The 16,479-nt window shown below is 50.9% G+C and overlaps 1 non-coding gene across 1 annotated transcript; it reads left to right on the top strand.

Annotated features, from left to right (window-relative positions):
- The first annotated feature begins 13,456 nt into the window (after positions 1 to 13,456).
- On the top strand, positions 13,457 to 13,575 carry LOC122370858. The gene has a single exon (XR_006254617.1). It is a non-coding gene; the product is annotated as a 5S ribosomal RNA (ribosomal RNA).
- The last annotated feature ends 2,904 nt before the right edge of the window (positions 13,576 to 16,479 follow it).

Raw genomic sequence — 16,479 nt, 5'->3', positions numbered from 1 at the left:
TTGAAAATTTTGATCACGTGACCTTTTGTCCTATTTTTCGAAGAGTGACCTTGATATTTTCCCCACTGAAAGTTGCAATTTTGTCTGATGACGATTAAAGCCTTATCAATTGTCATTCATATGCGATAATAAAAAAGTGGTTATCGCCCTGAGTTGACCTCAGGTCAGGTCATTTTTATGACCTGTCCATTATTACGAGCGGGAGCGACAGCGAGATCTCGAGAATGAAGCAAGATAGCGACAAGTGGTAAACGGTAAAGGGTACACACGGATAAGGTCTATAATTTTTACTGCGGTCATTTTCAGGTCAGGTCAAAGATGACGTCACAGGAGCTAAAAGGAAGTCAAAATAGCGGCACTATACATATATATGAAGTTTTTCTCGAATAACTTTCAAGGTATCCCAGCTAGGAACAAACTAATAGCACCATCGTGATCCTCTCGTCGATCCGCATCGAAACATATGTTTGTTGACCTCGAAAGGTCGAAAGGTCAAAAGTTGACCTTAGGTCACGTAATGTAAGGTCAACTTTTGACCTTTCGACCTTTCGAGGTCAACATACATATGTTTCGATGCGGATCGACGAGAGGATCACGATGGTGCTATTAGTTTGTTCCTAGCTGGGATACCTTGAAAGTTATTTGAGAAAAACTTCATATATATGTATAGTGCCGCTATTTTAACTTCCTTTTAGCTCCTGTGACGTCATCTTTGACCTGACCTGAAAATGATCTCAGTAAAAATTATAGACCTTATCCGTGTGTACCCTTTACCGTTTACCGCTTGTCGCTATCTTGCTTTATTCTCGAGATCTCGCTGTCGCTCCCGCTCGTAATAATGGACAGGTTATAAAAATGACCTGACCTGAGGTCAACGCAGGGCGATAACCACCTTTTTTATTATCGCATATGAATGACCATCGATAAGGCTTTAATCGTCATCAGACAAAATTGCAACTTTCAGTGGGGAAAATATCAAGGTCACTCTTCGAAAAATAGGACAAAAGGTCACGTGATCAAAATTTTCAAAAATTGAAAATCCGAGATAGCCAAAATGTTTGTTGGTTGATTGTGAGTTGAACCATATAAAGTTTTTATCGTAAAAAAACCAATAGTTTCTGAGTTATAGGCCGCCAAACATAGGGCTGCAGCGCGAAATCCGGGAATTGCCCGAGGCTATATCTCGGAAACCGTTGTTCGAAGAAAAAAATCCTTGCCACAGCTGGCTTCCCCGCCCATCACAACCCCTTACACCAGTTTTCAACGAAGAATAAAATATGAGGGTGCAAATTTAATTTTTTATTTGTCGATTTGTCGTGGAACGCCCCAGGAACCAATTTTTGTCAGGGGGCTCAGATCGCGTTATGTCGCCAAATGGCAGTGGTATGTCCTGTCCCTGAAAGTGCCGTTTCTGTCTCGAGATTTGACGGGGGTCATCTCTCAGTTGTGCTAATTTTCAGCTGCCCTTCTCACTGATGTGTTTGGTGTCATCGTCCTTTACATAATGCTTGCGAGCCATTTTATTGTTGTAGCCTATCGGTACTTGGCAGTGTTTTGGTGGTCACATAAGCAATGAGACTGAGCAGCGCCATCACACGAGACTGGACATGGGACGAGACTTTACTGCTACTTACCTCGACATTTCTAAATACTTTGACAAGATCTGGCATGACGGACTGTTGTACAAGAGTAAGCACGACTTCGGAATTACTGACTCACTTTTCGACTGTTAAAATCATATCTTTGTGACAGGACACACCGAGTACGGATCAGCAGCACCTTCTCGGCCACTAAAACAATAAATGCGGGCTGCCCGCAGGGATCCGTACTCGGGCCTTTGCTGGCACTTAGGTATCCGACGGACTTTCAAGACGAATAAAGAATGACATTCTCTTTTTTAGCTGACGACAAATCTATCTACGCCTCGCACACGACAGCAGACATTGACGTCGTACAGCTATCACTACAACAAGACCTCAACGAAATCCACAAATACATATGGTCGAGAATGGGCAATTACATTCAACGCTACGAAGACCATCCAACAAACATTTTCACACAGACATCAGTACACACCACCAAAGCTCACTTTCGAGGGCGAAAACGTACCCATTAATGAAACTCATACTCCCCTTGGCTTAACAATTTCTAAGGACCTACGCTTCCACCAACACGTCAATGCAATATGCAAGAAGCTACACAAATCACTCAGTCCAATCTACTCCATTGCACGTTACATACCAGTAAAACGCCTTTGGGGCGAAGAACGAGCGAGCGAGATAGTGAGCCCTGCACGTGCGGAAGGGCGAGAGGGTACTTCCAACGGGGCTTGTGCAAAGCACCCTACTAAACGGTCGCTAGCGGTGTGCCAAATTTGAGTGCAATCGGCCCAGCCGTTCCTGAGATCTGGAAGTGGCATTCTGCACGTGCGCACGTACAAACTGGGTCCAAACTGACTTTTGCACGGCACCCTACTAACCGGTCCCCAACCGTGTACCACATTTGAACGCAATCGGCCCAGCCGTTCCTGAGATCTGGAAGCGGCACTCTGCACGTGCGCACGTGCAAACGGGGTCCAAAATGACTTTTGCACGGCACCCTACTAACCGATCCCCAACCGTGTACCAAATTTGAGCGCAATCGGCCCAGCCGTTCTCGAGATCTGGAAACGCCCCCTGCACGTGCGCACGTGCAGTAGCACCCTATCCGCAACACGTGGGAATTCATTGCCTGGTGGGTGCCTACCTGCATGCCAAGTTTCAGCGAGATCGCCCCAGTAATTACCGAGTTACTGAAATGGGAACAAATTTGGCACCTCTTCTTTTTGTATATTGCACGTGCAGTGGGGGTCACTCACATAGATCAAGAGTATCCGACCTTTGGTAGAAGGGATGCAGCTACCCTATAAAAATTACCGCAATACAATCGCTCAAGCCGCTGCTGAGATATGGGCCTCTCAAAATCATTACTTTTGCAAAACTGCTTGAACACCCTTGACTTTTCACGTGGCACGTGCCACGACGGTCACTGAGATGTATCAAAAGTAGTCAATTACGGGGTAGAAGGGATGGGGCTACCCAGCAAAAAAGACCGCAGGCCAATCGGTCCAGCGGTTGCTGAGATATAAGCCTCTCAAAAGCGTTACAGGCCGGGCCGGGCCGGGCCGGGCCCGTTCATACTGAGATTTTTCCGTTATATTGAAAAGACTTCGCTTCGCTCGCTGCGCTCGCTCGCTCGTAACTATACCAAGGCCCATTCTGGACCAAATTTACAAGACGTATATAAGACCTTACTTTGACTGCTGTAACACAATATATGACGGACACATAAAAATACAAGACGCTGCCGAACTTGACACGCTACAAAACAGAACAGGGTGACTTGTGACGGGGGCTATGTTCAGGACGTCAACCGAGAAACTTCTACAAGACTTGGGCTGGGAGAAACTGACTGTAAGACGACAAATACACAAACTCACTTTATATCATATATTCACTAATCCAAGACACCAAACGCCATATTATATCACGATAATAAGGCCAGAAACACGTGCAGAAAACACCGGCAGAACACCACGCAACTCCAACACTTACACCATGCCTCCCAACCGGACCACATCCTTCCAGAAGTCCTTTTTCCTCTCAACAGGCAAATCCTGGAACCAGCTTTCCGAAACCATCCGATCCCTTCCTCCTCGTTCCTTTCAACGAGAGTTCTCGAGGCGACTGAGGGTGCCTGGGCCTACTCCGTATTGCAAAAATTGGCACTAAAATGGGCAATATTTTCCATTCCAGGCTATGAATGCAAATGTCACAACTAAATTCACATTTATATCAAATACAAAGGCACTATACACCTGAATGTGTTTTTGGCTTTGAAACAGAAAATATTCATTATTTCATTCTCGCGTATCCCAACTATAATTTGCAGAGAGAGGAACTTTATCGGGACATGCTGCAAATTTTTCCCGAAAATTTTGGTCAAATGTCAACTTCATGGTTATTACGTGTTCTTTTGCATGGCGACGATCTTGGCGACGGGGACTGTCGTGCGGTGGCTCAGCATTTCCAAAATTTCTTGCTTCGTTCGCACAGCTTTTAATTTACCTACCTTATTCTGTTTTGTGGGCGGCGCCCCCGGTGGGCTGAGTGACGGCATAGGTTGGGTCAGTGGCCTGTCGTGGCGGCGGCAGTGGTAGTTTTGTTTCACTATGTACGCTACGTTACCGTCATTACGTTGTATGTTTATGTTATATTCGACGTTGATCTGAAGGCTATGTTCATGTTGCTTTATGTTTATGGTGACTATCTGATTATGTTACGAGAGGTATTTTGCTTTATCTCTGTTATTCATGTTTATTTTCCGATCGTTTTACTAGGTTGTCGATGTGCAATAAACATTCTAGAATGGAATGGAAGAGCCCCCCCCCCCCCCCACCACCAGTAGGGCGCGTTATACGCAGACCCCAGTGGGGCAAGGGTTAAGACCATGCAGAGGTTCACTTATGATGTCATAGGCACTGGCGGATCCAGGGGGGCATTAGGGGCATATGCCCCCCCCCCCCCGACAGGAGCCTGGGGAGGGCATTCAGTACAGGTATGCCCCCCCCCGTTCAGACTTACACTTCTTACGCCTATAACGAGAAACTGAATAAAAATGGATTAGAAAGCCTTCCCAGTAACTACTTTTGTGATCAGAGTCGTTTTAGTAACCTCAATTTAGTTATCATTGCTTTATTTTGTCTAAAAATATGTTGCTTTTTAGTTCTTACCACAGGGGAGTAATGCCGCTTCAACCCTTTTGACCGTATTGTCTAACGATGGCACTCATATTGCGCAAACCAGGAATCGGCCCCCGCCTATGCTTGGGAATAGGGACGGGGACGGTTAGAGTATGATTTACCTGTATGGCCGCAGCTAGTGCAGCGTAACCGGGGGGGAGGGGGCACAAGGGGCGCGTGCCGCCTCATTAGATGCATGATGCCCTATGGGCCGAGAGGCCCTGCAGTGCCAATGGGCCGCTCAGGGTCCAAGCGTGCCTTATTTCGACAGAGATAAGACCCGCAGGACTAGTGAGAGCACCTCACGTAGTCACGGGCTCCTGAGTCCCCACATATCACACATCTCCATAAGGGCCCCACTCCGGCCTCTGAGAGCCCTGTGCTGGCCTCTGAGTGACCTTGCTGACCTATTAAGCGTCAGCTCTAATTAGGGTCCTGGCCCATACCCGCATGGAACGGCTCCACACCAGTGTCTCTGAGGGCCCATAACGGCGCCTGTGAGGGTCACACACCGGCGCCTTTGAGGGCCCAACACCGCCAATCTGAGTGACTAACACCAATATTTCTTAAGGCCCTACATCGGCGGCGGCTCTGAGGACCCCACACTGGCGCCTCTGAAGGTCTTAAGCAGGCACATCTGACGGCTACCTACCTGCAACTCTGTGGGCCCCGCACTGGTGACTCTGAGGGCTCCCAGTGACGCCTGAGAGTACCACGCCAGTCTCCAGGATCCCACAGGGCTCCTGAAGGCCTCTGCTGACCCTTGATGGTCTCTTGAAGACCCCTTGCCCCCATGCATGTGTCTCTGAGGAGTGAGGACTCCCACAACGATGCCTTTGAAAGTCTTCACCGGCGACTGTGAGGGCACCACACAGACACGTCTGAGGGCCCTACACCGCCACCTCTGAGACACCAGTGTCTCCTGAGGCCCCACATCGGCGACTCTGAGGGTCCTACACCGGCGCCTCTGGGCCCGATACCAGTGCCTCTGGCAGCCAGCCACCGGTAACTCTGTAGGTCCTACATCGGTGACTCGGCTCCACCGGCGTCTGAGAGTACCATGCCGATCTCTAAGAACTCCACAGGGCTCCTGAAGATACTGCCGAGATACTGCCGGCCTTCACTTGCCGCCTGTGAAGGCCCATTTTTGGCATCATACGGCCCGTTACCGGCCTCTGAGGGCCCTTTGTCGGTCTCTGAGAGGTCCTACTGGGTTATTAAGCATTCACATTTCGCACCAACAACTCCAAGGGCCCCACACACAGCCATCTGTGAATGGTATGGGCTTAGCGCCACACCAGTGTCTGAGGCACCACAATGGCGTCCATGTGAGGGCCTCATACCAGCACCTTAGAGGGCCCACACCGGATCCTTTGTGGTTCCTGCACCAGTGCCTCCAAGGGCCCCACACCACTGCCTCTGGGGAACCCACACCGATACCTTTGATGGTCCCACGCCAGGTTCCACACCGGCGGCCCTGGGTCGGCTCTATACACCAGTCATTCTGAGGGCCCCAACGGCCCCACCAATTTTCGTCGATTTCTGGCGCTGCCCGGGTATTTGTCCCAAAAGCCTTCTCCTCCTGGATCTGCAAATGGGGGTCAGTTGTCCTACCATTTCTGTTTTTTTTTCAAGAAAAAAAACTCGTGTCAGGACTATGACGAAAAATAAGTGGCCTAAATCCGATGAGAAAACAGGATTTGGGGGTAACCTATGTAGTATGTAGGTTTGGCTCCGTGACCTGGAATGCCCCACCCCGCGCTGAAGCCCTGGATCCGCCAGTGGTCATAGGTCGGTGACCTGACATGACCTGAAAATTGTGGTTGGTGTCAAAAGATCCGGCTTGAATCGAAATTCAGGTATGCCAAGCTTCATCTCTGTATCGCCGTGGCGTTCGGAGCTATCGCGAAAAAAAAACTTTGGGGGGCGGCACCCCCCCCCCCCCCCGGCCGGCGTGGGTGTAAGTGCCGTTTCTGTCTCGAGATTTGACGGGGGTCATCTCTCAGTTGTGCTAATTTTCAGCTGCCCTTCTCACTGATGTGTTTGGTGTCATCGTCCTTTACATAATCGGCGACTCTGAGGGTCCTACACCGGCGCCTCTGGGCCCGATACCAGTGCCTCTGGCAGCCAGCCACCGGTAACTCTGTAGGTCCTACATCGGTGACTCGGCTCCACCGGCGTCTGAGAGTACCATGCCGATCTCTAAGAACTCCACAGGGCTCCTGAAGATACTGCCGAGATACTGCCGGCCTTCACTTGCCGCCTGTGAAGGCCCATTTTTGGCATCATACGGCCCGTTACCGGCCTCTGAGGGCCCTTTGTCGGTCTCTGAGAGGTCCTACTGGGTTATTAAGCATTCACATTTCGCACCAACAACTCCAAGGGCCCCACACACAGCCATCTGTGAATGGTATGGGCTTAGCGCCACACCAGTGTCTGAGGCACCACAATGGCGTCCATGTGAGGGCCTCATACCAGCACCTTAGAGGGCCCACACCGGATCCTTTGTGGTTCCTGCACCAGTGCCTCCAAGGGCCCCACACCACTGCCTCTGGGGAACCCACACCGATACCTTTGATGGTCCCACGCCAGGTTCCACACCGGCGGCCCTGGGTCGGCTCTATACACCAGTCATTCTGAGGGCCCCAACGGCCCCACCAATTTTCGTCGATTTCTGGCGCTGCCCGGGTATTTGTCCCAAAAGCCTTCTCCTCCTGGATCTGCAAATGGGGGTCAGTTGTCCTACCATTTCTGTTTTTTTTTTCAAGAAAAAAAACTCGTGTCAGGACTATGACGAAAAATAAGTGGCCTAAATCCGATGAGAAAACAGGATTTGGGGGTAACCTATGTAGTATGTAGGTTTGGCTCCGTGACCTGGAATGCCCCACCCCGCGCTGAAGCCCTGGATCCGCCAGTGGTCATAGGTCGGTGACCTGACATGACCTGAAAATTGTGGTTGGTGTCAAAAGATCCGGCTTGAATCGAAATTCAGGTATGCCAAGCTTCATCTCTGTATCGCCGTGGCGTTCGGAGCTATCGCGAAAAAAAAACTTTGGGGGGCGGCACCCCCCCCCCCCGGCCGGCGTGGGTGTAAGTGCCGTTTCTGTCTCGAGATTTGACGGGGGTCATCTCTCAGTTGTGCTAATTTTCAGCTGCCCTTCTCACTGATGTGTTTGGTGTCATCGTCCTTTACATAATGCTTGCGAGCCATTTTATTGTTGTAGCCTATCGGTACTTGGCAGTGTTTTGGTGGTCACATAAGCAATGAGACTGAGCAGCGCCATCACACGAGACTGGACATGGGACGAGACTTTACTGCTACTTACCTCGACATTTCTAAATACTTTGACAAGATCTGGCATGACGGACTGTTGTACAAGAGTAAGCACGACTTCGGAATTACTGACTCACTTTTCGACTGTTAAAATCATATCTTTGTGACAGGACACACCGAGTACGGATCAGCAGCACCTTCTCGGCCACTAAAACAATAAATGCGGGCTGCCCGCAGGGATCCGTACTCGGGCCTTTGCTGGCACTTAGGTATCCGACGGACTTTCAAGACGAATAAAGAATGACATTCTCTTTTTTAGCTGACGACAAATCTATCTACGCCTCGCACACGACAGCAGACATTGACGTCGTACAGCTATCACTACAACAAGACCTCAACGAAATCCACAAATACATATGGTCGAGAATGGGCAATTACATTCAACGCTACGAAGACCATCCAACAAACATTTTCACACAGACATCAGTACACACCACCAAAGCTCACTTTCGAGGGCGAAAACGTACCCATTAATGAAACTCATACTCCCCTTGGCTTAACAATTTCTAAGGACCTACGCTTCCACCAACACGTCAATGCAATATGCAAGAAGCTACACAAATCACTCAGTCCAATCTACTCCATTGCACGTTACATACCAGTAAAACGCCTTTGGGGCGAAGAACGAGCGAGCGAGATAGTGAGCCCTGCACGTGCGGAAGGGCGAGAGGGTACTTCCAACGGGGCTTGTGCAAAGCACCCTACTAAACGGTCGCTAGCGGTGTGCCAAATTTGAGTGCAATCGGCCCAGCCGTTCCTGAGATCTGGAAGTGGCATTCTGCACGTGCGCACGTACAAACTGGGTCCAAACTGACTTTTGCACGGCACCCTACTAACCGGTCCCCAACCGTGTACCACATTTGAACGCAATCGGCCCAGCCGTTCCTGAGATCTGGAAGCGGCACTCTGCACGTGCGCACGTGCAAACGGGGTCCAAAATGACTTTTGCACGGCACCCTACTAACCGATCCCCAACCGTGTACCAAATTTGAGCGCAATCGGCCCAGCCGTTCTCGAGATCTGGAAACGCCCCCTGCACGTGCGCACGTGCAGTAGCACCCTATCCGCAACACGTGGGAATTCATTGCCTGGTGGGTGCCTACCTGCATGCCAAGTTTCAGCGAGATCGCCCCAGTAATTACCGAGTTACTGAAATGGGAACAAATTTGGCACCTCTTCTTTTTGTATATTGCACGTGCAGTGGGGGTCACTCACATAGATCAAGAGTATCCGACCTTTGGTAGAAGGGATGCAGCTACCCTATAAAAATTACCGCAATACAATCGCTCAAGCCGCTGCTGAGATATGGGCCTCTCAAAATCATTACTTTTGCAAAACTGCTTGAACACCCTTGACTTTTCACGTGGCACGTGCCACGACGGTCACTGAGATGTATCAAAAGTAGTCAATTACGGGGTAGAAGGGATGGGGCTACCCAGCAAAAAAGACCGCAGGCCAATCGGTCCAGCGGTTGCTGAGATATAAGCCTCTCAAAAGCGTTACAGGCCGGGCCGGGCCGGGCCGGGCCCGTTCATACTGAGATTTTTCCGTTATATTGAAAAGACTTCGCTTCGCTCGCTGCGCTCGCTCGCTCGTAACTATACCAAGGCCCATTCTGGACCAAATTTACAAGACGTATATAAGACCTTACTTTGACTGCTGTAACACAATATATGACGGACACATAAAAATACAAGACGCTGCCGAACTTGACACGCTACAAAACAGAACAGGGTGACTTGTGACGGGGGCTATGTTCAGGACGTCAACCGAGAAACTTCTACAAGACTTGGGCTGGGAGAAACTGACTGTAAGACGACAAATACACAAACTCACTTTATATCATATATTCACTAATCCAAGACACCAAACGCCATATTATATCACGATAATAAGGCCAGAAACACGTGCAGAAAACACCGGCAGAACACCACGCAACTCCAACACTTACACCATGCCTCCCAACCGGACCACATCCTTCCAGAAGTCCTTTTTCCTCTCAACAGGCAAATCCTGGAACCAGCTTTCCGAAACCATCCGATCCCTTCCTCCTCGTTCCTTTCAACGAGAGTTCTCGAGGCGACTGAGGGTGCCTGGGCCTACTCCGTATTGCAAAAATTGGCACTAAAATGGGCAATATTTTCCATTCCAGGCTATGAATGCAAATGTCACAACTAAATTCACATTTATATCAAATACAAAGGCACTATACACCTGAATGTGTTTTTGGCTTTGAAACAGAAAATATTCATTATTTCATTCTCGCGTATCCCAACTATAATTTGCAGAGAGAGGAACTTTATCGGGACATGCTGCAAATTTTTCCCGAAAATTTTGGTCAAATGTCAACTTCATGGTTATTACGTGTTCTTTTGCATGGCGACGATCTTGGCGACGGGGACTGTCGTGCGGTGGCTCAGCATTTCCAAAATTTCTTGCTTCGTTCGCACAGCTTTTAATTTACCTACCTTATTCTGTTTTGTGGGCGGCGCCCCCGGTGGGCTGAGTGACGGCATAGGTTGGGTCAGTGGCCTGTCGTGGCGGCGGCAGTGGTAGTTTTGTTTCACTATGTACGCTACGTTACCGTCATTACGTTGTATGTTTATGTTATATTCGACGTTGATCTGAAGGCTATGTTCATGTTGCTTTATGTTTATGGTGACTATCTGATTATGTTACGAGAGGTATTTTGCTTTATCTCTGTTATTCATGTTTATTTTCCGATCGTTTTACTAGGTTGTCGATGTGCAATAAACATTCTAGAATGGAATGGAAGAGCCCCCCCCCCCCCCCACCACCACATAGGCACTGGCGGATCCAGGGGGGCATTAGGGGCATATGCCCCCCCCCCCGACAGGAGCCTGGGGAGGGCATTCAGTACAGGTATGCCCCCCCCCGTTCAGACTTACACTTCTTACGCCTATAACGAGAAACTGAATAAAAATGGATTAGAAAGCCTTCCCAGTAACTACTTTTGTGATCAGAGTCGTTTTAGTAACCTCAATTTAGTTATCATTGCTTTATTTTGTCTAAAAATATGTTGCTTTTTAGTTCTTACCACAGGGGAGTAATGCCGCTTCAACCCTTTTGACCGTATTGTCTAACGATGGCACTCATATTGCGCAAACCAGGAATCGGCCCCCGCCTATGCTTGGGAATAGGGACGGGGACGGTTAGAGTATGATTTACCTGTATGGCCGCAGCTAGTGCAGCGTAACCGGGGGGGAGGGGGCACAAGGGGCGCGTGCCGCCTCATTAGATGCATGATGCCCTATGGGCCGAGAGGCCCTGCAGTGCCAATGGGCCGCTCAGGGTCCAAGCGTGCCTTATTTCGACAGAGATAAGACCCGCAGGACTAGTGAGAGCACCTCACGTAGTCACGGGCTCCTGAGTCCCCACATATCACACATCTCCATAAGGGCCCCACTCCGGCCTCTGAGAGCCCTGTGCTGGCCTCTGAGTGACCTTGCTGACCTATTAAGCGTCAGCTCTAATTAGGGTCCTGGCCCATACCCGCATGGAACGGCTCCACACCAGTGTCTCTGAGGGCCCATAACGGCGCCTGTGAGGGTCACACACCGGCGCCTTTGAGGGCCCAACACCGCCAATCTGAGTGACTAACACCAATATTTCTTAAGGCCCTACATCGGCGGCGGCTCTGAGGACCCCACACTGGCGCCTCTGAAGGTCTTAAGCAGGCACATCTGACGGCTACCTACCTGCAACTCTGTGGGCCCCGCACTGGTGACTCTGAGGGCTCCCAGTGACGCCTGAGAGTACCACGCCAGTCTCCAGGATCCCACAGGGCTCCTGAAGGCCTCTGCTGACCCTTGATGGTCTCTTGAAGACCCCTTGCCCCCATGCATGTGTCTCTGAGGAGTGAGGACTCCCACAACGATGCCTTTGAAAGTCTTCACCGGCGACTGTGAGGGCACCACACAGACACGTCTGAGGGCCCTACACCGCCACCTCTGAGACACCAGTGTCTCCTGAGGCCCCACATCGGCGACTCTGAGGGTCCTACACCGGCGCCTCTGGGCCCGATACCAGTGCCTCTGGCAGCCAGCCACCGGTAACTCTGTAGGTCCTACATCGGTGACTCGGCTCCACCGGCGTCTGAGAGTACCATGCCGATCTCTAAGAACTCCACAGGGCTCCTGAAGATACTGCCGAGATACTGCCGGCCTTCACTTGCCGCCTGTGAAGGCCCATTTTTGGCATCATACGGCCCGTTACCGGCCTCTGAGGGCCCTTTGTCGGTCTCTGAGAGGTCCTACTGGGTTATTAAGCATTCACATTTCGCACCAACAACTCCAAGGGCCCCACACACAGCCATCTGTGAATGGTATGGGCTTAGCGCCACACCAGTGTCTGAGGCACCACAATGGCGTCCATGTGAGGGCCTCATACCAGCACCTTAGAGGGCCCACACCGGATCCTTTGTGGTTCCTGCACCAGTGCCTCCAAGGGCCCCACACCACTGCCTCTGGGGAACCCACACCGATACCTTTGATGGTCCCACGCCAGGTTCCACACCGGCGGCCCTGGGTCGGCTCTATACACCAGTCATTCTGAGGGCCCCAACGGCCCCACCAATTTTCGTCGATTTCTGGCGCTGCCCGGGTATTTGTCCCAAAAGCCTTCTCCTCCTGGATCTGCAAATGGGGGTCAGTTGTCCTACCATTTCTGTTTTTTTTTTTTCAAGAAAAAAACTCGTGTCAGGACTATGACGAAAAATAAGTGGCCTAAATCCGATGAGAAAACAGGATTTGGGGGTAACCTATGTAGTATGTAGGTTTGGCTCCGTGACCTGGAATGCCCCACCCCGCGCTGAAGCCCTGGATCCGCCAGTGGTCATAGGTCGGTGACCTGACATGACCTGAAAATTGTGGTTGGTGTCAAAAGATCCGGCTTGAATCGAAATTCAGGTATGCCAAGCTTCATCTCTGTATCGCCGTGGCGTTCGGAGCTATCGCGAAAAAAAAACTATGGGGGGCGGCACCCCCCCCCCCCGGCCGGCGTGGGTGTAAGTGCCGCTTTTGTCTCGAGATTTGACGGGGGTCATTTCTCAGTTGTGCCGATTTTCAACTGCCCTTCTCACTCATGTGTTTGGTGTCATCGTCCTTTACATATTGCTTGCGAGCCATTTGCTTGTTGTAACCTATCGGTACTTGGCAGTGTTTTTGGTGGTCACATAAGCAATGAGACTGAGCAGCGCCATCACTCAAGCCATCCGCTTGGCCAAAGGCAATGACTGTGGCGTTTGAGGCTTATCAGTGCCAGAGTTGTGACGTCATCTTTTATGTTACAGATAAAGGAGTTGAAGATGGACGGCTCTCGTCGGCAACGACCATACCATGCTGAAAATACCAGTTCCCGTCCGATCACTGAAGTCAAGGAGCACCGGGCCCGGTTAGTACTTGGATGGGTGACCGCCTGGGAACACCGGGTTTCGTTGTCATTTTCACTTCTTCAATGGTGGCCACTGATTGCTATTTATCCCTTCACTGTTAATGCTCTTGCGACATGGCCAAGGGCGCCTCCCCCCATTCGAGTTGGGGGGCCCAGCTTGAAGGAATAAGGGCCCATTTGAGGCGGCCGAAGGTAATCCTTAGACCACCGAAGACCGTGTACAAAGGGCCCTCAAATGGCCTTAAAGGACCCTCAGATGGTCTCAAAAGGCCCTCAGATGGCCTCGAAGGGCCCTCAGATGACCTCAAAGGGCCCTCAGTTAGCGGCATAGGGCCCTCATCTGGTGTCAAAGGGCCCTTAGATGGTGTCAAAGGGCCCTCAGATGGCCTCGAAGGGCCCCAGATGGCCTTAAGGGGCCCTCAGATGACCTCCAAGGGCTCTCAGATGGCCTTAAAGGGCCCTCAGATGGCCTCAAAGGGCCCTCAGCTAACGTCAATCGCCAGCTGGTGCCAGATGGCCCTCAGCTGGCGCCAAATGGCCATCAGAAGGCCTCAAACGGTCCTCAACTGGAGTCCAGCGGTCCTCAGTTGGCGTCAAGCGGCCCTCAGAAAGCCTCAAGGGGCCCTTAGAAAGCCTCAAGGGGCTCTCAGAAGGCCTTAAAGAGCGTCAAAGGGTTTTGAACTAGCGTCAGAGGGCCCCCCAGCTGATGTCAGAGGGCCCTGAGCTAGCGTCAAACTTAAAGGGCCCTTAGCTGGTGTCAGAGGGCCCCAGTTGGTGTCAGAGGGTCATCCATTGGCGTCTAATGGCCATCAGAAGGCCCAAAAACGGTCCTCAGCTGGCGTCCAACGGTCCTCAGCTGACGTCAAAAGGCCCTCAAAAGGCCTCAAAGACCCCCCGACTGCTCAAAGGGCCCTTAGAAGGCCTCAATGGGAACTCCAAAGACGTTAAACGGCCCTCAAAAGGCTTGAAAGGGCCCTCTGCTGATGGCAAAGGGCTCGCACCTGAGTGCGAGCCTTGTCAAAAACGGACCTGAGAAACCTTGCCGACCCTGGTTATCTGCGGGACTCCTACAGTTACCTGAGTGGCCCCCGTTTACTGAGGGGCCCTGGTTATTGATGGGGTCCCTGGTTACTTGAGGCCATCTGAGGGCCCTTTAAGGCCATCTGAGAGCCCTTCGAGGTCATCTGAGGGCCCCTTAAGGCCTGGTTACCAGAGGGGCCCATGGTCACCTGGTGGGCCCCTGATCAATTGAAAACCCCTGGTCATCTGAAACGCCCCTGATTACCTAAAGGGTCCCTGATCACTTGGATTCAGTGACATAGCAAGGGAGCGAGGGGGTACGTGCCCGTTCTCGGGTTTAGGGTTTCTTCGAAACCGAGGGGCCCTGCGGCGCCAGTTGGTAGCAGAGGGTTCGTGCTGGCCGCACTTCAACTCGGAAGGACACCACAGGGCTTGTGGGGCACGTTATTGGCTCCTATGTAGCCACAATTATCTTCATAAAGGCCCAATGCTGGTTTCTGAGAGACCTCGCCGGCCGCTCAGGGCCCTAGTAATGGCCAACGAGGGATTGGCTGCTATCGCTCCACATCCGTCTGTGATAGACACACGGCCCACACCAGTGTTTCTAAAGGCACCCACAACGGCAACTGCGAGACCCTCGCGCCACCTCCACAGTGTTCCATTTTTCAGACTTTTTGGTGGCAAATTACACCTAATGGGGAAAATACTTTCATCCCTAAAATACGAATGACCGACTTAGCTTCCTCTCTGAAAAAAAGTTTCATGTATTTCCAACACCCAGTTTACATGTCACTTGACAGGTTGATGCACCCACATTTTTGTTTCACAACCTGTCAAGATTCTGACATGAAATCCTGGTTTATCAGTTGGCATACAAATTGGCATTATACCATTTTGCAAATACACTTTGGTTATTTATTTCCTTTTTTCTCATCCTACGATTTTTTTTTCTCCGTCAGCACACCCATCCAAAATCCAATTTTAGAACACTGCACCTCCAAGGGACCCCCCACCAGCGCATCTTAAGGGCCTACATCGGCGGCTCTGAGAGTCCCTACACCGGCGCCTCTGAGGGCCACGTATCAGTGACTCTGAGGGCCTCTTACTAGCCTCTGAGTGTCCTTGCCAGCCTATGAAGGGCCACTTCCCACTTGCAGGCCATTTTGCAGGGCCACACACATGCCAATGATGGCCCCACCAGTGTCTCTAAGCCCTAAGACCCTGCAACGGCGCCTGTGAGGACCCAACACCAGCGCATCTGACGGCCTTTCACTGGCACCTCTGAGCGCGCCACACACCGGTGACCCACCGTGCCTTCCTCCTCCCATCGAAATGTCCTGGATACATCCTTGCCTGAGCTGACCCCGGGCCCCCGGGTGACTCGCGGGCCCGGGGTCAGGTGACCAGCAGGTGACCCCCTCTTGGGCGAAATTCTGGGTACGTGTCCGACATGCATCGTACATAGTCCTGTTGATTTGATTCATCGGTTAAACATTAAATATAAGTTATAAGCTGGATCTCTAGTCTGTGATCCCGCATCGTAACAGATATAATGACATTTCATGTCGATGTGCCTAAAAAAATATGCGAATATACGTGAAAAAGGAGTGCTGCTCCCGCTCCTACACAACCGGGCCAAACAGTGACCGGCCCCTGCTACTAGTATCAGCCACCCGGGCCGGCCGGCAGTTAGTCGCTGCCCGGGGCTGATTTCTGAGGGACTTGCAAAAATGTTTATTATTGAAATGTTTTACGTAATAAATTAGATGATTAGGTATATGTACGGGCTCTGAGTCGCATTTGAGAAAAAACATGCTAGCGTAAAAATATTAATGTTTTGAAAATTAAGCTAGTTCCGAAATAATTGTTTTACCATGTATTGACAAAAGCTCAAGCTTCAAACCAACCGAAATACATATAACCCCGTGGGCCG

Source organism: Amphibalanus amphitrite, unplaced genomic scaffold, assembly GCF_019059575.1.
Source record: "Amphibalanus amphitrite isolate SeventyFive unplaced genomic scaffold, NRLGWU_Aamphi_draft 001174F_arrow, whole genome shotgun sequence".
Classification (NCBI taxonomy): domain Eukaryota; kingdom Metazoa; phylum Arthropoda; class Thecostraca; order Balanomorpha; family Balanidae; genus Amphibalanus; species Amphibalanus amphitrite.
Note: the sequence above shows the minus strand (reverse complement) of the source record. Positions and strands in the feature narration are given on the sequence as shown.